This window comes from Mauremys mutica, chromosome 3 (genome assembly GCF_020497125.1).
Source record: "Mauremys mutica isolate MM-2020 ecotype Southern chromosome 3, ASM2049712v1, whole genome shotgun sequence".
Lineage (NCBI taxonomy): Eukaryota > Metazoa > Chordata > Testudines > Geoemydidae > Mauremys > Mauremys mutica.
In genome coordinates, this window is record NC_059074.1 from 132443652 (window position 1) to 132461729 (window position 18078).

General features: G+C 52.9%; 2 long non-coding RNA genes across 2 annotated transcripts; both read left to right on the forward strand.

The window, feature by feature from the left end:
• Window positions 1-1032: 1032 nt before the first annotated feature.
• Window positions 1033-2298, forward strand: LOC123365954. Its single transcript, XR_006577853.1, has 4 exons — window positions 1033-1097; window positions 1427-1574; window positions 1943-2061; window positions 2238-2298. It is a non-coding gene; the product is annotated as an uncharacterized LOC123365954 (long non-coding RNA).
• An 11867-nt stretch (window positions 2299-14165) lies between these two features.
• LOC123365800 lies at window positions 14166-15431 on the forward strand. The gene is made up of 4 exons (XR_006577759.1): window positions 14166-14230; window positions 14560-14707; window positions 14887-15194; window positions 15371-15431. It is a non-coding gene; the product is annotated as an uncharacterized LOC123365800 (long non-coding RNA).
• The last annotated feature ends 2647 nt before the right edge of the window (window positions 15432-18078 follow it).

An 18078-nucleotide genomic window follows, 5' to 3' on the forward strand; every position in this document is an offset into this window, starting at 1 on the left:
CAAGGGACAAATGGAAGACAGATTTCAAAACACACGATGGACATTTTAACGGTCTGATATGCTATTTGAGCTAACTAATGGTCCCCTGACCTTGAAACACTTAATCAGTGATGTATTTGGGGACAGTGTCATCTATTGGGGTGACATACGTCTCTTTTTGGAGAACCCAGAGCAGCACGTGCAGCACATCCGAACCTGGAGAGGTTTCGGCTGCATGGTTTCAACGCAGAATTGGAAAAGCGGAACCTCCAGCCAACTCTCCACAGAGTTTTGGGGGTACATCCTCTCCCCAGAAGATGTTATGATTGATCCAAATAAGGTGGAAGCCATTGATAAATGGGGCAAAGTTGGAAGTCCTCAAGAAGTGCAGCGCTTCCTAGACTTCACTCATCCTGTGAAATCGAGACATGCTGGCTCTCAGTGAAGCTTAGACGGAAAACCATGCACCCCACACAGAGGTTGGAACCACCCACTCCCAGGTTGTCCTGATGAGCCCTGATTTCTCCAGGAGCTGGGTAAAGGGACAAATTTCCAATCTAAGGCTCGTTTGGGCAAGGGACAAATGGAAGACAGATTTCAAAACACATGATGGACATTTTAACGGTCTGATATGCTATTTGAGCTAACTAATGGTCCCCTGACCTTGAAACACTTAATCAGTGATGTATTTGGGGACAGTGTCATCTATTGGGGTGACATACGTCTCTTTTTGGAGAACCCAGAGCAGCACGCGCAGCACATCCGAACCTGGAGAGGTTTCGGCTGCATGATTTCAACGCAGAATTGGAAAAGCGGAACCTCCAGCCAACTCTCCACAGAGTTTTGGGGGTACATCCTCTCCCCAGAAGATGTTATGATTGATCCAAATAAGGTGGAAGCCATTGATAAATGGGGCGAAGTTGGAAGTCCTCAAGAAGTGCAGCGCTTCCTAGACTTCACTCATCCTGTGAAATCGAGACATGCTGGCTCTCAGTGAAGCTTAGACGGAAAACCATGCACCCCACACAGAGGTTGGAACCACCCACTCCCAGGTTGTCCTGAGGAGCCATGATTTCTCCAGGAGCTGGGTAAAGGGCACCGGGATCAGCCTCTCAAAGGTAGGGGAGGGTCGTGTGAGGAGAGGGTCTGAGAGGAGGAGCGTAGGCTAGGCTCTGTATTTGGGCTTGGCAGAGATCGAGAGAAGGGAGAGGGCTGTTAGAGGGCAATGCGAGGTGGGAGGGGGGTCGGAGATGGGGGCAAGGCCTGAAAAGTTCAGCTGCTTTAGATCAACTGTGCCAGAGAATCACTGGTTGAAGTGACTGAAAGCTCTGAGCTGGGGCTGGCCAAAATCCTCCTCCTCAGATGGGAACATCCCAAAAGTCTGCAGAAGCTCAGCCTCTGAGGTGAACGTTGTGGCCCTAACCTCTCTCTGCTCTGTACCTCACAGGATTCCAGCTGGCTGTTCCAATCCAGGAGGAAAACCGTGCCACCGAAGTCTCCCAGCACCTGGGCAGTGAAGTGCCACTTAACCCCGCTGTGATGCACAGACCTTGCCCTGGCTGTCTGCACAGGGCTGAATTTCACCCCTTCCGAGTGTAAGGAAATAATTGGCTGAAGGCCTTTTTCTTTCTGGACGTCTGTCTAGTGGGAAAGAACCATGGGGATTTTTAACCTGTTTCGCTCCCATGCCTGGTGCTTCAATGATGCAGAGAAGGGCTGATGCATTGGTTGATTTCCCCACCTTTTAATCTACTCTCTTCTTCTCTTTTAACAGGTATTCTAAGGGCCCCCCGTGCATCATCTGGGCATTCTTGGGGGTGCAGATGGCATCAGACCTACACCTGAATAAATAATAGGGACTGAAATATGCAGACACTAAAGTTCTGCAGCCAAATTCTCAGGAACCTTCCTCTTCCATGTAGGATCAGGATTATGTTTTGAATTGTTTTATTTTTTTAAAAAGTGCTAAGCAGATGCTACCCTGTAAGAAGAGGAAACAGAAGCAAAAACTGAAAGACTGTTACTAAAACTAATGAAGAGCTGCAGAGAGTGGAGACCCAGCAAAGCAGACAAATGAATACTGTGAGTAAATAACCTGAAAGCAAATGGGGAAGAAAACCTCCTCTGGGTAATTGTGGCTCTTGGGACCAAAATCAGGTTCCTGGTACGTAGCCTGGCTGAGATCATCCCTTTTCCCTGGATCCCAGACCTGGGATTCAAATGTCATTCTCTGTGTGGTGTCCTTATTTTATTCCTAGGGAAAGGATCCCCAAAGGAGGTGTAAGGATCCGGGACTCTAGTGTCTGCCAGAAGCTTCAGCCACCTTCACAGGTAGAAGTCACTGGCTTTCCTACAATGCCACTAGTGCTCTTCCTGCTCTCCAGATCTGCTCCCTCCAGCAGGACAGAGACACCCCTTAACTCCCTGAGTCCTGATTTCCTGCCATTCAAGGGGCTGAGGGTTTGCATTGCCCCCACCCCAACCATCCGAGACTTTTCCTATGGGAATCTCCCTAGAGCAGGGAAGAAATCTGTTCTTTCATTAGAACCAGTCTGCTCAGTAAATCCACCCACACTGACCTCATCTCAGCTGCTTTGTTTATCCGAGATTAGTGGTATCTTTGGAAAACCCTGAGCGTGTCGGGGTGTGAGGTGGAGCAGGGGATGCAGGAGCTCCAGCAGATTCCCCTGAAGAACACCACCCTGTCTTTCTCTGGTCAGGTTAGAGCTCGCCCTCCATTGCGGAGGTGAAGACCGGATGGGAGCTGCTGGATTGACCTTGATGTGCCATGTCCTTGTGTGGATGAAGGACCTACATCTCAGGGGTGGCCAGCAGCAGATGTAACACATGTGTCCAGGAATGGGCTAAATAACCTACCTTGAGAGGTAAGTAAAATCATGGCCACATGTAGACATCACAGGAATTGGTGGGGATTGACCCAGGGTCCTTCAGCACAAGCCCCTCTCATTCACTGTCAACAAATCCAGCTCCACCCACTTCTGCAGCCTCCTACTGACGGGGGTTCCTGGTCCATGGGACCCCAAAGGTTGGCTGCCCCAGGACTCTTCTCCACCTTGTGAGACACTCGAGGGATTTGGAGCCTGGTTCTGGGCCATTGTAAGGGCTCTGGTTCTTTTGGTTTTAGGCCTTTGGCGAGCTGTTCACAGAGGAGCAGAAAAGATCTTTCCTCCAGGAGGGCCTGCTGGCCATTCACCACCCCCTCCTCCGCGTCAGCCAGGCTGGCCTGGTGCTGACGTATTCCATCCTGGGGGAAGCCGGCCAGCTGCTAGAGGACGAGGTAACCAAAGAGGGGTCACCTGGGGAGAGACCCCTAGGGCCTTTCACCTCCAGGCCATTGAAAATCACTCCCATCCCATCCCCATGTGCTGACCAGGGAGCAAGAAGAGGGTGACCCCAGACAGGTGCCATTGGTCGGTGCCAGCTTCTCCCCTGAGCAGCTCAAAGCAGGGCAGACCCAGCTCCCCAGCAAGGCTATTTCCTAACAGGCGTCACATCAGCACGACACGCTGCCATTGCTCATGCTAGGGTCTGCCAACTCCCCTAGTCCCTTCTGTGAGCCTTTCATCCCCCTCGGGGCCTCAGGCTGGTTCCTAGAGCTCTGGTATCGTGATATCCCAGCCCCCACCTGCTCTGGGAGAACTGGAGGAGTCAGTCAGCAGAGGCTGCTTAAGTGCCCCATTCACCAGAGCCACTGGCCATGGCATCACGTTAAGGACATGGGGATCCCTTGGGGAAAGGTGTCCACTTCCTCTCACCCCCCGGCACTACTGCCCAAAGCCTCCCAGCCCCCGGCTGGAGGGGGCGAGGGTGGCTGAGGGGACTCTGTAGAGCGGAGCTGGATTCCCGCTGGGTTGGGAGGTAGAACAGTTCTCGCGGGGGGACTGAGAGGAGTGGGGGCAGGAGTTCATTCCACAATGGTGGGAGAGGGGATGGAAGTCACTAGAGAAGAGAGAAGATTTCGTCTCGGGGGTTGGGCGGGGGAATCCGTCCCTCAGACATGGGGAGGAAATGTTGCTGGCTCCCGGTGCCGTTAATACCCTTCGTTCTCGTGGGTGTCGGAGTCTCTGATTGATCCTTGTTCCCTTGCAACAGGAGGACATCGCAGCCTACATAAAGATCCAGCTGTTTAACATCAGGGTCTTGGGCCAGGTGCCCGACGCCCTGCAGGGGCTGTGCTCCTTGGGGCAGCACTGAAGACCCCCCCCTCGCATGACCAGCTCGGACCCCCTGCCGCAGGTACTGCTCTGTCTCACTGTGCCTGGGGGGAAGGGCTGGGGGGAGCGGCCATAGAGCCCCCCGCAGCACTGAGAGAAACCAAGGCCGAGCACCTCGCTCTGGACACCCTGCCCCACCCCGACCCCTGGGGCTGGGGCCAGGCCAGATACTGGTTGGGAAGAATCAGGCTGTGGGGCTGGCCCAGAAGTGAGAGCATCCGCAGAGCCAGGGGTTGTGCTCAATAGCCATTGCAGTCTGGGAGGGGTGGCCTGACATGGGGCCCCTCCCCCGTCGTCACTGCTCAGACCCTCCCATGACCCCTGTCACCCCTGACACAGCGAATGTCCGACCATCCCCCACCCGGGGCCCAATCCACCCACCTGGTATCTGAGCCCTTCCCAGCCAGGAAGGAAACTCCCCCCGAACACCCTGGGGCAGGGGAGGAGCCTCCCCATCCGGCAGGTGGGAACTGAGATGCAGAGGAAGGGCTGTGGGCCTGGTCACACAATCCTGGGTGTAGATCTGGGAAGTGGACTGGGTCCCGGCCTAGAGCCTTTCCCCCAGGGGCACCTTCGCTTCTGCCCTTTATTCTCCCCTCCAGTCAGGGGGTCTGTGCGTGTGAAATGAACAGGGAGGGTGACGGGGTCCTGGCACACAGCCTGGATGGGAGCTCCCCTTGGCTTGGAGCCCAGTCTCAGAGATATCTTTGTCACCCCGCTGTCCTTCTGGTATTGCTAGGAAGGGAGTCCCCCGATGAGGGGTCTCCAGGGCTCCAGTAAGTCATCCTCATTCCCGCCCGCATGTACCCCCTGCCCTGCCCTGCCCTGCCCTCCGGTTTCTCGCTGTTGACTCTGGCTGGACTCTTGACTCTGGTCTCTGGCTATGACTTTGGTGTGACCCTTCTTGCCTCCAGATTTGGGTTCTGAACCCCGGCTCAGTATTCTCCTTGCCTTTCTCTAGCCTCGCTCCAGGCCCTCCACCCACCCGCTCCAGCCCTGCCACCTCCTTCTCCTCCTGATCTTCCCCAACCCCTTCAATTTTGACTGCATGGCTTCGATCTTTGCATGGATATGGACTTTGCCTCGTATTTCTGACCACCCGGCTTCGACCTCCGGCCTGGACATGGACACTGGCTCCCGTTCTGCCTGCAAACACTCAACACCTGGCAGCAGTAGACAGGCCCCACCATTAATCAAACCCTAACCCCGCCCCATGACCCCTTAGTCCCTCCCACCTGTCTCCGGAAGTCCCGCCCCATGGGGGTATTACTTCGTGGTCAAGGCGGCCATATGACTGGAAGCCAGGTGTGTCATGTGACTCCTCTAAGAACTCCTCCCACCACCCTCTACCAATCAGGATGGGTTTCGTCCCGGAAGGACCACCCCAAGAGGAGATTTGACCAATCAGGGCGAGCTCTGGGGTGGGAGGGTGACCTATCCCGACGTGTGTCTTGTGACCCCTCTAAGAACTCCTCTCACTGCCCTCAACCAATTAGGATCGGTTTTGTCCTGACAGGACCACCCCCAGAGGGGATCCTGACCAATCAGGGCGAGTTCTGGGGGAGGGTGACCTGTCCGGGAGAGGGCTGTTTGACCCCACTAAGAACTCCTCCCAGGGCCCTCTGCCAATCAGGGTGCAGCACCATCACCTCATAAGTCCCAGCGCCGGACGGACGAGGCCATCTCTCGCCAAGGACCCATGGTTTAGAAATCATGGGAAGGCTGCAGAGAGGAAACCTGGACTCCTTCACCACCCCCATGAGAACTTCAGACTCTGTCTTCGCCCCGAGGGTCTTTGACCATCCACGGAGTAAGCGCTACATCAGCGACAGTGCCGAGGAGGAGGAGGGAGCGACCGAGGGGAGCCCTTTGGCCCAGCCGTTGATGGATACGCCGGAACCCGAACCCAAAACCCAACGAGCACCCCAACGAGCATGGTGGCCTCTCTTTCTTCACCCCCTTAGAGGTGGAATGCGACTGCGGCTCGGGGGAGTCACCGGCGCACAAGGTGAACACAGGTAAAGGAATGATTAAGTCAGGGGTGAAAGTAACTTCCAGGACTTACCGGTACTGCCGGAGTCCTGAGGGGGTGTGGCCTCAACCCGAAGGGGCGGGGCCTCTCAAGATTTAAAGATCCTGGAGCATTGGCTGTGACTGGGAGCCCCAGGGCCTTTAAATTCCCCTCGCAGCTCTGGCAGCCGGGTTCGAGAGTGGATTTAATGGGTCCGGAGCTCCCATGGCTGTGAGGAGCCTGAGCCTTACCCGGCTGGAGCCAGGATTTAAAGGGCCCGGAGCTCCTGCCGCTGCGGAGAGCTCTCAGCCCTTTAATTCCCTGCCCCAGCCTGGGTGCTGGAGCTGCGTGGAGGGGAATTAAAGGGCTCTGGGATCTACGCAGCAATGGGGAGCGCTGAGCCCATTAAATCCTGGCCCCAGCCCAGCTGCTGGAGCTGCGGGGGGGGGGGAGGGTGAGATTTAAAGGGCTCTGGATTCCCAGCAACTGCCGGAGCTCTGAGCCCTTTAATTCCCAGCCCCAGCCTGGCAATGCTCTGTCTCCCTGCAGCCGTGGGAGCTCCAGGCCCTTTAAATCCACACCTGAACCCCGCTGCCAGAGCTGAGGGGGAATTTAAAGGGCTCTGGGCTCCCCTCAGCCATGGGATCTCTGAAGCAGAGATGAAAATAAGCCATTGCGGTCCAGTATGGTGTACCAGGAAGAGCCAATATGCCGTGCCGGACCACACTGGCTTCCTCAGCAGGGATTTGAACGGCTCAGAGCTCTGGTGGCTGCAGGGAGCCGAGAGCTCTTTAATTCCCCCCCGCAGCTCTGGCAGCCGGGCTGGGGCCAGATTTAAAGGGCTCGGTGCTCCCTGCAGTCATGGGAGCTCCGGGCCCTTTAAATCCACACCCGAATCCGGCTGCCGGAGCTGCGGGGGGAATTTAAAGGGCTCGGGGCTCTACGGCGGCCTGAGCCCTGGGCCCTTTCATTTGCCCCTGAGCCCAGGGTTGATTTAAAGGCCCTGGGGCTCCCAGCCGCAGCCGATGCTCCAGGACCTTTAAATCTTGAGGCCCCACCTCTTCCGGTTTAAGCCATGCCCCCTTAGGATTACAGCAGTACCAGTAAATCCTGGAAGTTACTTTCACCCCTGCTCTGAGCCCATTAAATCCCGGCCCCAGCCCAGCTGCTGGAGCTGCATGGGGGAGATTTAATGGGCTCTGGGTTCCCAGCAAACGCTGGAGCTCTGAGCCCTTTAATTCCCGGCCCAAGCCCAGCTCCTGGAGCTGCGGGGGGAATTTAAAGGGCTCTGGGCTCCCCGCAGCCGTAGGAGTTCTGAGCCAGAGATGAAAGTAAGCCGGTACGGGCCAGTACAGCGTAGCGGCAAGAGCCAGTACGCTGTGCTGAACCGCACCGGCTTCCTCAGCGGGGATTTAAAGGGCTCAGAGCTCCGGCGGCTGCGGGGAGCCCAGAGCCCTTTAAATCCCTCCTCCCCTCCCACCGCAGCTCCGGCAGCCAGGCTGGGGCTGGGAATTAAAAAGCTCGGTGCTCCCTGCAGCGTCAGGAGCTCCGGGCCCTTCAAATCCCGGCCCCAGCCCGGAAATGCTCTGGCTCCCTGCAGCCGTGGGAGCTCCGGGCCCTTTAAATCCACATCCGAACCTGGCTGCCAGAGCTGCGGGGGAATTTAAAGGGCTCTGTGCTCCCTGTAGCCGCGGGAGCTCTGAGCCCTTTAATTCCCAGCCCCAGCCTGGCTTCTGGAGCTGCGGGGGGTATTTAAAGGTCTCTGGGCTTCCCGCAGCCGCGGGATCCCCGAGCCCTTTAAATCCTGGCCCCAGCCCAGCTGCCGGAGCTGCAAGGGGAAATTAAAGGGCTCTGGGCTCCCCGCAGTCGTGGGATCTCTGAAGCAGAGATGAAAATAAGCCATTACAGTCCAGTACGGCGTACCAGGAAGAGTCAATATGCCGTGCCGGACCGCACCGGCTTCCTCGGCAGGGATTTGAACGGCTCAGAGCTCCAGCGGAGCCCAGAGCCCTTTAATTTTCCCCCGCAGCTCTGGCAGCTGGGCTGGGTCCAGGATTTAAAGGGCTCGGAGCTCCCGCAGCTGCGGGAAGCCCAGAGCCCTTTAAATCCCTCCTCCCCTCCCACCGCAGCTCCGGCAAACGGGCTGGGGCTGGGAATGAAAAAGCTCGGTGCTCCCTGCCCCGGAGCGGAAGGACCCCCCACTGGCGAATTACCGCCGAAGTGGGACCCGCCGCCGAAATGCAGCCAGGTCTTCGGCGGTAATTCGGCGGCGGGGGGCCCTTCCGTTCCGGGACCCGCCGCCGAAGTGCCCCGAAGACCCGCGGCGGGGGCCCTCCGCCGCCGAATTACCGCCGAAGACCTGGCTGCACCCCACTGCCGAAGACCCAGGCCTATGGGGGGTGGGGGGAACCATTTTACAAAACTGAACTTTACCATCTTTCTCACCGACACCTATGTATTCACTTCAAATACAAAACCTCACAGAACAACCCAACCAATAAGCAAAATATATTTACTGGGCTTCATCCATCCATCATCAGTCACTGATGCTAGTGAATTTTCCCTTTCAGCTGTCTCGTTCCCTTTTCTTCTGAGCTTGTTTTCCCTCTGCTCTAAGGATCTCTCATGTTTCCACCGTACTGTGGAGCAAACAGCATTATTATAAAACACAGGAAACCGTCTTGTAAACTTCAAAACTAAATATTCATTAGGGGAGTTTTCTGTTTAAAAAGTCAGCGCTTTAAACCAAATCATCCAGTTCAGGCTGTACGACAAACACGGGTTTTGAGTTTATTTCTACCACTTAAAACATAAACCAAAAAACAACAAACAAACAAACAACAACAAAAACCTCAAAAACATTTTTTTAAAATGCATCTCATTTTGCAGAATAAAAACCAAACTGCTTTTAAAATCCATTTTAAACCACATTTTGCACAGGAAAAAAACCCTGTTGGTTTGAAACAAACCAAGTACTTTTAAAACCCTACACCTATGCCTTGCCCAGACCCCTCTCACACACAAATCAGCAGCTTTAGAAACACACCAAACCAAGTTTGCCTCCATATACTGTTCAATAACACCCCTTACCATCTTAGCCCTTTGTTCAAACAGACTTCAGCAGAGTAGCTAGCAGGTTAATTTAATCCCCACAGCTCTGAACTAATAGATCCTTGAGGACTTTAGGCACCCCTCCCGCACCACCCGCTGTGGTGATCTGGGGTGGGGGGACCAAGCTGTCTTCACAACAGGGCTTCTTTTTTCTTTTTTCTTTTTTTCTGTAAGTTAAAATAAATGTTTCTGTGGGGCCTTCTTAGAGTATTGAACAGTCTCCATTTCCAATCGGAGGGCCCTTTGCAGAGATCAATGAATGTCTTGGGGCTTGGGGTTGTTTTTTTTAAACACGTTTCTTTCATGCTTAAAGTTTGGGGTGGGGGTGTTTTCTAGAAAGAACGACCCAGAGCATTCAACCAAGTCCAGGGCCATATTTAATCTGTCCAATAGTGTTCCACCAACTCCTGGGGTCATATTGAAACTGTCCAATTGAGTTCTGCCAACTCCAGCAGTTCTATTGAAACTGTCCAATGGCATCTGCGAATTCCTGAGCTTTTATTTCATTTCATATTAATCAGAACTCACCATCCACCCCCACCCACCCCCATCAAATTTAACCCTATGGCAGCAAGGGTAAGTAATCGCAGTCACCTTGGCTATTCAGTGAGGTGGGGTGGGGGTTAAACCCACTCAGTTCAAGAGGATAAGTCAACTCTTTTGTACTCAAACACAGGTCTGAACAGCCTGTTTGTTTTACTGTAAGCACATTTCTTAGGATTTCCCCCGCCCCCCAACATACATTTCAGCTTTTTGCTGTAAATGGGTCACTTTTACACACAAAACCCACAAGCGCTAGGCTCTCACACACAATTGATTTTTGATTGAAAAGACATACAGCTCCTTGAAACCAAACCAAGACGCTTCATTAACACTTCTAGCTCACTTAAGGGCCAAAGGCCTTCGAACAGAAACACAGATAGTCACAAAGCCCTTTTCAATAGGGTTTTTTATTTTTAATTTACAGCTACCAAGTTTTCTATCGCGTGTTTGTCCCCTCCCCATTCTCTAGCTGAATCCTTTTAGATTTCTTACAAATAGTCTTTTCCTTAAGCAGGGATCTGTAACTTTTTGTGCAGACTAGACGGCCAATATCACGCCGTGTTGTGGAAAAACGACCCCGCGTTGTGTTTGGATCAGAATCACCGGAGGCCCCTTTATTACGAGCATGCTGGGGGGGGGGGACGGGGACAGCAAACTGTCATCCCCCTGAATAGAGATTTTTCAACAGGTTTTATAGCAAAAAACCCACAATTCGTGATACACACGTCCTTGTTCACATGATTGCCATAACTGGAGAAATGCTGTGCAAGTGAGTGGAGACCCTGACTGTGTTTTAAAGAAAATGAACCAGAAGGTGCCTGCAATTTTTCCACCCCAGCTGTAAGCAGGTTATTTTATTTAAAACACAGTCAGGGGCTCCACTCAATTGCACAGCATTGAACAAGGTCCCCCCCTTGCGCTAAATGTTCTTGGCTTAGGCACAGACATTGCACAGCAGAACCTCTGGCAATAACGGTGTTTAATCAGCTTTCCAAACCCAGCTCAGCACATAGGCCCCGGAGCTTGCAGTTGATATCTATGACACGTCCCTCGCATTCTTTACAAAGCTTTTCCCTCAGGCAGTGCTTAAGGGCAGCATAAACAGCAACACATACAATAGTCTGCGTGACTTTTTACGCTCTTGACGAGGCACTGGCTCAGTTACTATGCCAAGCCTCCTCTGAAACACCTCATGGCCATCATCCTCAGAGTCCTCTCCAACAACTTGTATCGGTGTTGAGCAAAACCAAGGTGGGCCTGGTTATCTTCCCTGCTTGATGCAACGCTGTCCAGGGTTTCCAGGCCGTCTAGAAAGGCATCATTGAGCTGTTGAGTTTCATAACAGAAACAGTGTAAGCAGCCCACTGCTTGTTTTTAGATTTACACAACCCCCGGTTCCTTACCCATTAAGAAGCGATTGCTTCTTAATCATTCATTTACCTGTGTGACGTCTTTTCTGTTCACCTTCTCCACCGGTGACATCCCTGAGCCTCAATCGCATTCCACCTCTAAGCGGGTGGACAAAGAGAGGCCACCATGCTCATTGGGGTCTCTCACAAGCAGTTGGGTTTGGAGTTCCGGTTCCGGTTTATCCATCAATGGCTGGGCCGAAGGGCTCCCCTCGGTCGCTGCCTCCTTCTGCTCGGGACTGTCGCTGACGTAGCGCTTTCTCCGCGGATGGTCAAAGACCCTCAGGGCGAAGACAGAGTCTGAAGTTCTCACGGGGATGGTGAAGGAGTCCAGGTTTCCTCTCAGCAGCCTTTCCACAATTTCTAAACCATGTGTCCTTGGTAAGAGATGGCCTCATCTGTCCGGTGCTGGGACTTACGGGTTATGGTGCTGCACCCTGATTGGCAGAGGGCCTTGGGAGGAGTTCTTAGTGGGGTCATACGGCCCACTTCTGGACGGGTCACCCTGCCCCAGAATTCTCCCTGATTGGTCAAAATCTCCTCTTAGGGCAGTCCTATCGGGTCAAACCCATCCTAATTGGTAGATGGCGGTGGGAGGAGTTCTTAGAGGGGTCACACGACCCACTTCTGGATGGGTCACCCCACCTCAGAACTTACCCTGACTGGTCAAATCTCCTCTCAGGGTGGTCCTTCTGGGATGAAACCCATCCTGATTGGTAGAGAGTGGTGGGAGGAGTTCTTAGAGGGGTCACATGACACACCTTGCTTCCAGTCATGTGGCCACCTTGACCCCGGAGTTAAACCCCCCCCATGGGGCGGGACTTCCGGTGACAGGTGGGAGGGACTAAGGGTCAACGGGTAGGGCTTGGGAGGGTCAAGGGGAGGGGTTAGGGTTTGATTGATGGTGGCGTTCCTGATAAATACCAAGATTACATGGATACCGTGGAAAGAAATGTGGACTCGTTACCTCTAGACCAGGATTATGACTGCCCTGTTGACCTACTACCTTGGCTGAAAGTTGCTTTTCCCTGTATTTACGCATTGTTGGGACCAGAATTAGTGGATCTCCCTGCGTACAGTCATGAGAACCGGTCCTAAGAGCAGGCCCTTTTGGGGAAGAAGAAATGTGGGATTCTGCAACGCCTCTCTTTAGACAATCAGCTCCTGAACAAAGTGATCATTTGAAACCATTACCCTCTGCTGTGAATCCCACAATTGTTGGCTCACAGGAAATCTGCAAAGGCTTTCATCAACCTTCATCTGCAAGGATTTCCAATCTAAGGCTCATTTGGGCAAGAGACAAATGGAAGACAGATTTCAAAACAGACGACGAACATTTTAACGGTCTGATATGCTATTTGAGCTAACTAATGGTCCCCTGACCTTGCAACACTTCATCAGTGATGTATTTGGGGACAGTGTCATCTATTGGGGTGACATACGTCTCTTTTTGGAGAACCCAGAGCAGCACGCGCAGCACATCCGAACCTGGAGAGGGTTCGGCAGCATGGTTTCAACGCAGAATTGGAAAAGCGGAACCTCCAGCCAACTCCCCACAGAGTTTTGGGGGTACATCCTCTCCCCAGAAGATGTTATGATTGATCCTAATAAGGTGGAAGCCATTGATAAATGGGGCGAAGTTGGAAGTCCTCAAGAAGTGCAGCGCTTCCTAGACTTCACTCATCCTGTGAAATCGAGACATGCTGGCTCTCAGTGAAGCTTAGACGGAAAACCATGCACCCCACACAGAGGTTGGAACCACCCACTCCCAGGTTGTCCTGAGGAGCCATGATTTCTCCAGGAGCTGGGTAAAGGGACAAATTTCCAATCCAAGGCCCGTTTGGGCAAGGGACAAATGGAAGACAGATTTCAAAACACACGATGGACATTTTAACGGTCTGATATGCTATTTGAGCTAACTAATGGTCCCCTGACCTTGAAACACTTAATCAGTGATGTATTTGGGGACAGTGTCATCTATTGGGGTGACATACGTCTCTTTTTGGAGAACCCAGAGCAGCACGCGCAGCACATCCGAACCTGGAGAGGTTTCGGCTGCATGATTTCAACGCAGAATTGGAAAAGCGGAACCTCCAGCCAACTCTCCACAGAGTTTTGGGGGTACATCCTCTCCCCAGAAGATGTTATGATTGATCCAAATAAGGTGGAAGCCATTGATAAATGGGGCGAAGTTGGAAGTCCTCAAGAAGTGCAGCGCTTCCTAGACTTCACTCATCCTGTGAAATCGAGACATGCTGGCTCTCAGTGAAGCTTAGACGGAAAACCATGCACCCCACACAGAGGTTGGAACCACCCACTCCCAGGTTGTCCTGATGAGCCATGATTTCTCCAGGAGCTGGGTAAAGGGACAAATTTCCAATCTAAGGCTCGTTTGGGCAAGGGACAAATGGAAGACAGATTTCAAAACACACGATGGACATTTTAACGGTCTGATATGCTATTTGAGCTAACTAATGGTCCCCTGACCTTGAAACACTTAATCAGTGATGTATTTGGGGACAGTGTCATCTATTGGGGTGACATACGTCTCTTTTTGGAGAACCCAGAGCAGCACGCGCAGCACATCCGAACCTGGAGAGGTTTCGGCTGCATGATTTCAACGCAGAATTGGAAAAGCGGAACCTCCAGCCAACTCTCCACAGAGTTTTGGGGGTACATCCTCTCCCCAGAAGATGTTATGATTGATCCAAATAAGGTGGAAGCCATTGATAAATGGGGCGAAGTTGGAAGTCCTCAAGAAGTGCAGCGCTTCCTAGACTTCACTCATCCTGTGAAATCGAGACATGCTGGCTCTCAGTGAAGCTTAGACGGAAAACCATGCACCCCACACAGAGGTTGGAACCACCCACTCCCAGGTTGTCCTGAGGAGCCATGATTTCTCCAGGAGCTGGGTAAAGGGCACCGGGATCAGCCTCTCAAAGGTAGGGGAGGGTCGTGTGAGGAGAGGGTCTGAGAGGAGGAGCGTAGGCTAGGCTCTGTATTTGGGCTTGGCAGAGATCGAGAGAAGGGAGAGGGCTGTTAGAGGGCAATGCGAGGTGGGAGGGGGGTCGGAGATGGGGGCAAGGCCTGAAAAGTTCAGCTGCTTTAGATCAACTGTGCCAGAGAATCACTGGTTGAAGTGACTGAAAGCTCTGAGCTCGGGCTGGCCAAAATCCTCCTCCTCAGATGGGAACATCCCAAAAGTCTGTAGAAGCTCAGCCTCTGAGGTGAACGTTGTGGCCCTAACCTCTCTCTGCTCTGTACCTCACAGGATTCCAGCTGGCTGTTCCAATCCAGGAGGAAAACCGTGCCACCGAAGTCTCCCAGCACCTGGGCAGTGAAGTGCCACTTAACCCCGCTGTGATGCACAGACCTTGCCCTGGCTGTCTGCACAGGGCTGAATTTCACCCCTTCCGAGTGTAAGGAAATAATTGGCTGAAGGCCTTTTTCTTTCTGGACGTCTGTCTAGTGGGAAAGAACCATGGGGATTTTTAACCTGTTTCGCTCCCATGCCTGGTGCTTCAATGATGCAGAGAAGGGCTGATGCATTGGTTGATTTCCCCACCTTTTAATCTACTCTCTTCTTCTCTTTTAACAGGTATTCTAAGGGCCCCCCGTGCATCATATGGGCATTCTTGGGGGTGCAGATGGCATCAGACCTACACCTGAATAAATAATAGGGACTGAAATATGCAGACACTAAAGTTCTGCAGCCAAATTCTCAGGAACCTTCCTCTTCCATGTAGGATCAGGATTTTGTTTTGAATTGTTTTATTTTTTTAAAAAGTGCTAAGCAGAGGCTACCCTGTAAGAAGAGGAAACAGAAGCAAAAACTGAAAGACTGTTACTAAAACTAATGAAGAGCTGCAGAGAGTGGAGACCCAGCAAAGCAGACAAATGAATACTGTGAGTAAATAACCTGAAAGCAAATGGGGAAGAAAACCTCCTCTGGGTAATTGTGGCTCTTGGGACCAAAATCAGGTTCCTGGTACGTAGCCTGGCTGAGATCATCCCTTTTCCCTGGATCCCAGACCTGGGATTCAAATGTCATTCTCTGTGTGGTGTCCTTATTTTATTCCTAGGGAAAGGATCCCCAAAGGAGGTGTAAGGATCCGGGACTCTAGTGTCTGCCAGAAGCTTCAGCCACCTTCACAGGTAGAAGTCACTGGCTTTCCTACAATGCCACTAGTGCTCTTCCTGCTCTCCAGATCTGCTCCCTCCAGCAGGACAGAGACACCCCTTAACTCCCTGAGTCCTGATTTCCTGCCATTCAAGGGGCTGAGGGTTTGCATTGCCCCCACCCCAACCATCCGAGACTTTTCCTATGGGAATCTCCCTAGAGCAGGGAAGAAATCTGTTCTTTCATTAGAACCAGTCTGCTCAGTAAATCCACCCACACTGACCTCATCTCAGCTGCTTTGTTTATCCGAGATTAGTGGTATCTTTGGAAAACCCTGAGCGTGTCGGGGTGTGAGGTGGAGCAGGGGATGCAGGAGCTCCAGCAGATTCCCCTGAAGAACACCACCCTGTCTTTCTCTGGTCAGGTTAGAGCTCGCCCTCCATTGCGGAGGTGAAGACCGGATGGGAGCTGCTGGATTGACCTTGATGTGCCATGTCCTTGTGTGGATGAAGGACCTACATCTCAGGGGTGGCCAGCAGCAGATGTAACACATGTGTCCAGGAATGGGCTAAATAACCTACCTTGAGAGGTAAGTAAAATCATGGCCACATGTAGACATCACAGGAATTGGTGGGGATTGACCCAGGGTCCTTCAGCACAAGCCCCTCTCATTCACTGTCAACAAATCCAGCTCCACCCACTAGACCACACCGCATTCCAGAGCCCCAGATCCCAGGAACCCTGATTCTCAGACTCAGGCCTCACATCACAAGGCCAAACCTCCTCCCGTTATGGATGCTGCAGAAGGAACGATTGGCAAAACCTCCTCTACATTCCCCCTGTCAGAGACTGCGGCCACGGGTGACAAGTGAATGAGCTGAGATCTCCCCTGTGGGAATCCGAGGGGCTGCACATTTGGGGTTTCACAGGGACGGCCTCTGGCAGCCATTGACAGAGTGTTCCTGGGAGGAGATTTTCCATCTCTCACAAAGGGTTTCTGTTCCCCCAGATCTCAGCCGCTCAGCAGAAAGCGGGAGAGCCGAGTGCTGATGGGCTAGAGGGTGCCAGGAGTCGCTGTGCAGCAAGGGCAGTGTCTGCAGTCACCATGGGCCACACCCTGCGCTCCAGACAACCCAGGCTGGTTCCCTGGATTGCAAAGGGGACTTTGGCTTGTGGAATCGGTGCTGGTGCCTGTGTCCACAACTGGGATGTTTTTCTGAGGCTATTCCATGGTCCAAGAAGCGCCATGCAAGAAAGAGGAGAATGGACATTAGAGAGCGAGGCCAGGACCTCTGCCGGGCTGCTGCAGTCAAACATCCACAGCCAGAAGAGAGACGATGGGAAACGCGCTTCGATGGCTGGCCACAGCCGCAGCAGCTGTCTCAGAAAGCTCTGCTCATGCTCCAGCCAACAGAGGCAGGACGAAGAGCCACACAGGCAGAGCCTGGGTTGCAATTAGCAAGTCACGGTTTTTTCAGTGGATTATGCTGCCCTGACCGTCTATTTCCTGCAATGTGCACATCCAGCCTCCCTGGCTGACCTCATGGGAGTTAGGTTCTCCGTACCCACAGGACAGGGCTGGCCTTACCAGGAGGCGAACTGAGGCGGCTGCCACAGGTGCCAAACTGTGGCAGGGCACCACTAGGACCCAGAGAGTAGAAAATTGTCTGGTGCTGGTGCATATGTTTTCTCTCTGCTGTAGATGCACAGAGATGGTGGAGTGCTGTGCTGGAGGAAGGGGGCACAAGAGACATAACAGGCAGGCAGGAGAAAAGGGGAGAGGGAATAACAGAAAGCAACAGGAGCTGCAGGGAGAGAGAGGAGGAGGAGCCTCTAATGTACCTCTTGAGCACCCCCAGGAGTCTGGACTAACACCAGCTTGTCAGGGAGCTTCCTGTTTCCTGCTGCTTCCCTGAACCCGCTTGAGGAGAACAGGCAGTCAACTGAAGTAGTAGGAGCCGAGTAGGCCCTTAAAACGCTGATCTCTTCCCTCGCTCAGACCCTGCTACCAGCCTGCTTATTTGTCCCCTGCCACTCTAGCTGGCACAGAACAGCAGTCATGAGTGAAAGAAGAAAACGCCCCTCTGGGGCAGCATTCAGAAAAAGCAAGAAAGCAAAGGAAGCTTTTCTGTCTAAGCAGGAAGGAGCTCTCCTGAGATACATAGACACAAATGTTCAAGTTGAGCCTTCCGGCCCCAGTGAGGATGTGAGTGGTGAGGAGATGCCTGATCTTCCAGGTAGTCAGAGTGCAGGAGACCTGGCAGCTACTGCAGCATCCATATCTCCATCTCAAATGGATGTAACCATGCACATTCCTGGAGAAAAGTGTAGATCAGAGAAGAGTGTGGTGGAGGCACAAGAAACAGCTGCTGCTGAGTTCAGTTCCTGAAATCTAGATGATCCAGGACTGTGGACCCACTTGAGCAGTAGCCTGAGGGACTTCCTCGTACTGCCTGGGCCACAGCGAGTGAAAAACTTCATGTTCCCCAAAGACAATGAAAATAGAAGTTTCCATCCAACACATTCCTGGTGTGAAATCCCCAATGGCGACAAAGCGGAGAGGCCATGGCTTACGTACTGTGATAGACCCAGGCCAGTTGGGTACAGCAGAATAGCAGAAGGCAGATATACTGGCCACTGGATTAACAGTTTTCTGTTCCCTGACTGACC